Source organism: Phoca vitulina, unplaced genomic scaffold (genome assembly GCF_004348235.1).
Source record: "Phoca vitulina isolate PV1807 unplaced genomic scaffold, GSC_HSeal_1.0 scaffold10, whole genome shotgun sequence".
Lineage (NCBI taxonomy): Eukaryota > Metazoa > Chordata > Mammalia > Carnivora > Phocidae > Phoca > Phoca vitulina.
The window spans coordinates 16,389,702-16,396,164 of NW_022589713.1; the positions used below are offsets into that span (position 1 = coordinate 16,389,702).

Sequence of the window (6,463 nt, forward strand, 5' to 3'; positions counted from 1 at the left end):
ATCAGGATGTGACTCTTGATCTTGGCATCAAGAATTTGAGCCCCACTTCGGGCATAGAGTTTACTTTAAAAAAATTTAATTTCATGTTCTTTGTCTCTCCTTTCTGGCACTCCTTTTTAACTGATTTTTGAAAAGAATAATTTCACGTTTTCCCCTTCTACTAGTATGGAAGTGGTACTATTTCTGTTCTTTCATTGGTTATCCTCCATTTTACAACACATACTTAACATTTAAAATGAATCAAAATCGGGGCACCTGAGTGGCTCAGCCGGTTAAGCGTCTGCCTTCGGCTCAGGTCGTGATCCCAGGGTCCTGGGATCGAGCCCCACATCAGGCTCCCTGCTCGGTGGGGAGTCTGCTTCTCCCTCTCCCTCTGCCTGCCCCTCTCCCTCCCCCTGCTCCTGCTCGCTCTCTCGCTCTCTCTCTCTATCTCAAATAAATAAATAAAAAATCTTAAAAAAATAAAATGAATCAAAATCTTCGTCTTCTACCTGGATAGTATAAAGTTTATAGAACACTTCAACTCCATTTATCTCCTTCCCTCCTTTCATAAAATTGTAATGTGCTATATTTTTGTCCTGTTTTGTTTTTTAAAAACCCCATTATTATTACTCTTTTATACAGTTAACCACCTTTTCCATTTGCCCACCGAATTATGGCTTTTTTTGTTCAGCATTTTTCTTGCATCTCAGGCGTTCCATCTGATACCACGAATTCCTTCTGCCTGATGTACACCTTTGAGGATTTCCTTTGATGACCTGCTGATAGCACACTACCTGTTTTAATTTTTCTGAAATTTCTGAATTCCCTTCTCCTGCCGGCAGGATTTTCACTGGGTGTAAAAGTCGGTTGGGTTTGGCAGCACATCAGAAGGAACTGTTCCCCTATCTTCTGTCTTGCGTGCTAATTTAGTTGTCAGACTGGCTGACCTTGCTTTGAAGGCTCTGTCAGAGGTAAAAGTCTGGGTGTTTTTACCCCCAAATCTGCTCTACCTTTGGTTATCTAGTTTCATGATACTGTGTGTAGATAGGAGTTCCTTTTTATGTATTCTGTTTGGGATTGTCAATCCAAGGAATCAGTTCTTCATCAGTTTTAGAAAATCCCCAGCCTCCATCCCTTGAGATGACCTCTTTGATCCACTCTTTCTGCTTCGCTGGGACAGCAGTCACCAGGCACTGAGCCTCTGGGGCGTCCTGTCTGCATCTCACCATCTCCTCCGTGTCTTCCTGTTCCTCCTGGCAGCATGGTGCTCCAGCTTCCCGTGAACCCACGTTGCCCAGCTCTGTCCAACTGTGCTTTAAACTTTAGCTTTCGCTTCTAGAAGTTACATTTGGTTTTCAAATCTGCTCAACCATTTTTTAGTGTCCCACTCTCCTATTTTCAAGCCTGTCTTATATTTTTAAAACCGTACTCATTTGCATTTTAATTTATATTTGGTAACTCCAGAATCGCCTTTCTTTTTGGGAGTGGGCTGCTTTTGTTTTTAAGGGTTGTCACTAGTGGTGTGGCTTCCTTGTGTGCTTATTATCAACCATGTGCTGTTCACAGTCCTTGAAATTATTCATGTGTTTGCACGGTGACTGTAGATGAGGACTGCTTTTTCCAGAAAAGAATGGTCTTCGCTTCTACCATGCATTTGGGATCCTATGTGTCTGGAACCACTTTAATTCGTGATTTTGGGGCCCTCTCCCCACTCTAGCAATGCAAAGTTGGGCTTTAATTCCCCTCAGGGGTCAGTACTGGGTCTCAGGGTCGGGCTGCTGTTATACTTCTGTGTTCTGCTCAGCACCAGGGAGATGGAAGAAAGAATCCAAATTTACTACTGGGGCCCCAACTTAATGGGAAGGGTCTATCAGACTCCTCAACTTTGGGACCTGGTCATCTACTTCTGCCTTACTTGCTTCTAGGTCCTAGGTGGCTTGGAGTGCTCTCTTAACTTTTAGGCTCTTACCATGTCTTGGATTTTGGCTTGCTCATTCCTCATTATGTTCACGCTCGGATGTTAAGATTTTTAGAATATTTTACCTAGCATTTTAATTGCACTCGTTAGGAGCGCTAACCCTAAAACCTAACCCATTTTAGGTAGCAGAAATTAAAATTTTCACTTTGCTTTGATGTTCTTCATATCACTACATTTATAGGAATGTCTTAATCCAAATTAGGATACATTGTGATTGGGCACCTGGGTGGCTCAGTCAGTTAAGCATCTGCTTTCAGCTCAGGTCATGATCCCAGGGTCCTGGGATTGAGTCCCGCATCGGGCTCCCTGCTCAGTGGGGGAGAGGAGGGGAGGGGCTGCTTCTCCCTCTCCCTGCCGCTCTGCCTACTTGTGCTATCTCTCTGTCAAATAAATAAATAAAATCTTTTTTTTTTTTTTTTTTAAAGGATACATTGTGATTTGTGGAGCTATGGATTCATGTTTATCAACTCTGGGAATTTTCCAATTACCTTTTAAAATGTTGCCTCTTCTCTATTCTGCTCATTACTAAATATAATGAAATATATTAGACATTCTCATTCCATCCTCCATTATCTCCCAACTGATCTTGCATAGTCCTTCTCTTTACCTTTCCTGTCCTGTAGATAATTTAGAAAGATGTTCAAGTTTAAATCACGTCAGTTACATCTAGTCTTTTTTTTTTTAAAAGATTTTGACAGAGAGAGGGAACACAAACAGGGGGAGTGGGAGAGGGAGAAGCAGGCTCCCCTTGAGCAAGGAGCCTGATGCCAGACTCAATCCCAGGACCCTGGGATCATGACCTGAGCTGAAGGCAGACGCTTAACTGACTGAGCCACCCAGGCGCCCCACATTTTGTCTATTTTTTATTTACCCATTGAGTTCTTGATTTCAGTGCCTATAGTTTTTTTTTTTTTTTTGACAACTGAGCACTGTTTTTGTGTTCTTCTTTGTAACTGTATTTCAAATTCCTTCCAAAACAAGGCCCCAGGAACCCCCAGGTTCAAGTATGTCCCTGAGCTTGGTCCACTGCTATCTTGTATTCATGCTTGGGTATTCGTTCACCAACATTAAACTCCAGGATAGATGTGACACAGCAGGACTCCCTCTTCTGTGGCAGGAGTCCTCTGCTGACTTCAGAGGTGGTGGTGGCAGCCAATGTGGAAAACACACTGGAACTTTTCCCTGGAACTGGGCTGTAAGGACAAGTGCCTGCCAGGAGCATCATCATCTTTTCCTTGACCCACCCTCTAGTTTCTGAAGATATAACAGAAAATAATCTTCTTTGAAGATACTGGAAACAATTCCAAAAGACAAAACACATGCCACCAATGCACTGAGCTTTCAGATATTCTGGGTTTAATTCAGCTGCGGAATGCGCTGATTGATGCGTCCCCTTGATAGCCAGGTAAGCCCACCTCCTTGAGGTAGTCCACTCTATTCTTGGTAGCACGATGGGCCACTGAGAGATGGAAAGGATATAAGAATGCAGAGATTCCTGGAAATTTTTCCCCGGAAAGGCAATTTCATGAATGAGGTCTTCCAAGAAAATAACACCATACTTCCCCAGGTGCTCCTCAATCACTGTGTTGTCTGTCAGAGGGATGGTTTTATTCTTGACCTTGTCCTGGCCACGTTTCAAGATGAGTTCCCGGACAGACTTCAGATTTGGAAGTCCCCAGGTCATATAAGGTTCCACTATATGCAGTGTTTTTATGGTCTGGGGGGTCACTCTGAAAAAGACACCACTAAAAATCTTCAGGCGAAGCCTTGCAATGGTCCTCTGCACCAGTGAACTCACCCCATTAATCCTTTGGATGCATACAACAAAGGTCAAGGCATGTTTATCTGGCACTTCCAAGCCACGAGGTCTCCCTTCTAGTCATCTGAGGCGCACCCTGTCGCATTGCTGCTGCCAGGAATCAAGTAAGAACAATTCCAGTCGCTTAAACTTGAGCTCTTTTCCTTTCTTCTGCTCTTTCTTCTCCAAAAGTGCCTGCTTTGCTTGAGTGGCTTTAAGGGCCTGATAAGCCTTCTTCTTTTTCAGATTTTCTGGAACCAATGGGATCTTTTTTCTTTGCTCTTGTTCCACCATGTTTCCAAAGCTGTGGCTACTGCTCTACAGTTTTTTTTTTTCTTTTTTAAAGATTTTATTTATTTGACAGAGAGAGACACAGAGAGAGGAGGAACACAAGCAGGGGTAGTGGGAGAGGGAGAAGCAAGCTCTCTCCGTGGAGCAGGGAGCCTGATGTGGGGCTCGATCCCAGGACCCTGGGATCATGACCTGAGCCGAAGGCAGACGCTTAACCACTGAGCCACCCAGGTGCCCCAACAGTTTTCATTTTTATGGCCAACTATTAAAATCTGTTTCTTATTTCATATTGTATGCTCATCTTTGTAATTACAACTACTAGCTACTCTGCATTTTATCTCTTAAGTCCTTGATGGTGTAAATCTGTTCTTTCCATGTTTCTGTAATCACTCAGTGGCAGGTCTTGTGTTTGGTAATCATTAAGCAATGCTAGGAGTCTGTAGGCCCAACTTGGAGAGTTTTCCCCCACCAGATTTGATTCCGCTTCTACTGGTATCCAGGGGAGTACTCCTCACCCATCCTGGGAGCCCCTCAGTCTGCTGACACCCCTGCTCTTCAGGCCTGGACCCCAGATATTATTGCTCTTGGAGATAGAAGCCCCAGCACCAGTCCCCACCCTGATTAATCCAGATTCAGTTCTAATTGTTTAGCTTTGGGCTTGGCATGGGGGAGGGAACGGGAGAAGTCCTTGGGGAACCCTTCAACTTTTTGTGAGCTATGCCTCAAAAAGCGCGTTCTGAGATCCAGTTGTCAGGGAGGTGAGTAGCTCAGAGGTCCTGCTTACTTGATACCAAAATCGGATACTGACTTTTAAAACCTCCATTTTATTTCTCGAAACATACTAAGCATGACTGTTTTATGAACTATACTTTGATAATTCCAGTACCTCAAGCCTTCATGGGTTTCATTATGTAGTGTTCAAACATTTTTTTTTACTTTGCATTAGATTTTTAAAAAACAGGCTTAAAGTGAGCAAATCTTCTATCTACAGATAATGTATCTTCACATTATGTACACACCTGCTTAACCCTACCCAGATCAACATGTTGAACTTTCCCATTACTCCAGAAACTTTCACTAAACCCCTTGCTAATCAACTCCTCCTCTCCAACTCTAGGTACACTAATTTGACTTTATCAAGCTGGCTACATTTGCCCTTTCTTGACCTTCATATAAATGGAATACAGTGTATACTATTCTGTGCCAGACTTCTTTCATCTAACATGTCTTTAATACTCATTTACATTATTGCATGTTTCAATAATTCCTATTTTGCTTTTTTACTATGTATTTCATTGCATGAACTTACAATTGACTTTCCCTATGAACATTTGTGGAGATTTTCTCTTGGAAATTCCCACTCCTCCTTTCCCACCAGTAGTAATTCGGGTTGTAGCATAGAAATAGTTTTAAACTTTCTTAAAAACTCCATCTTTCCAAAGTAGCTGTACCATTTTATATTCTCCACAGAAATGTAGGAGTCCCAGTTGTTTCTACATCCTTGGTATTGTGTCTACTTGTCATTATATTGGCTATATTGTGTTATCTTATTTGTGGTAATAATTTGTATTACTAACCATGTTAAGCATCTTTATATACGCTTGTTTTTAAAATAGCATTTAGGTCATTGCCTGTTTGTGTGTATATTTTATTACATATCCTGTCAGATATATTGTTAATATTTTCTTGCAGTCTGTGGCTGCATTTTTACTTTAATGTTTTTAATTTTGAGGGTTTTTTTCTTAATGATTGGTGCTTTTTGTGGACTCAATCCCTGCCTACTTCAAGGTTGCAAAGATACTCCTTTTTTTCCCAGAAGGTTTGCAATTTTTAATTTTTACGTTTAGACTCATATTCGTTTGAGTATGGTAAGGTAATGGCTCACTTTTCATACTGATATCCAGTTGCTCTTATGGGGGCGGGGACAACAAAAAACAATCAATACATAACTTAGGAAAATTCAGATCAAATAACCTAGGCCACTAAAACACCTCAGAGTAAGTTCATACAATGGAGATCAATCTGACTGGATAATCTTGAAAGGTAAGATTCAGAAATAGTGATTGAAAGTGGGCCTTTTATCCTTGACAATGAAAGACTTAAGCAATCGAGGTGCTTTGGAAGTGAGACCGGGACACAGAAAACAGGAGTCTAGCACTCAATTTTGTTGAGCTCCTTTGAATGAGGCTAGGCTTAGAATCCTAGGTCTACCACTAGTTTCAAAATGTCAAGATACTTTTAAAAAAAAAAACAGTATTTATTGAGAGAGCACACACAGGCATGAGCATGGGGAGGGGCAGGTGGAGAGGGAGAGGAAAAGAGAGTGAATCGCAAGTAGGCTCCACACCCAGCGTGGAGCCTGCCTGGGGTCTCATTCCCATGACCCTGAGGATCATGACTCAAGCCAAAACCAC

The 6,463-nt window shown here is 42.0% G+C and overlaps 1 pseudogene; it reads right to left on the reverse strand.

Annotated features, from left to right (window-relative positions):
• Nucleotides 1-3,316: 3,316 nt before the first annotated feature.
• Nucleotides 3,317-4,076, reverse strand: LOC116634872 (annotated as a pseudogene).
• Between the last annotated feature and the right edge of the window lie 2,387 nt (nt 4,077-6,463).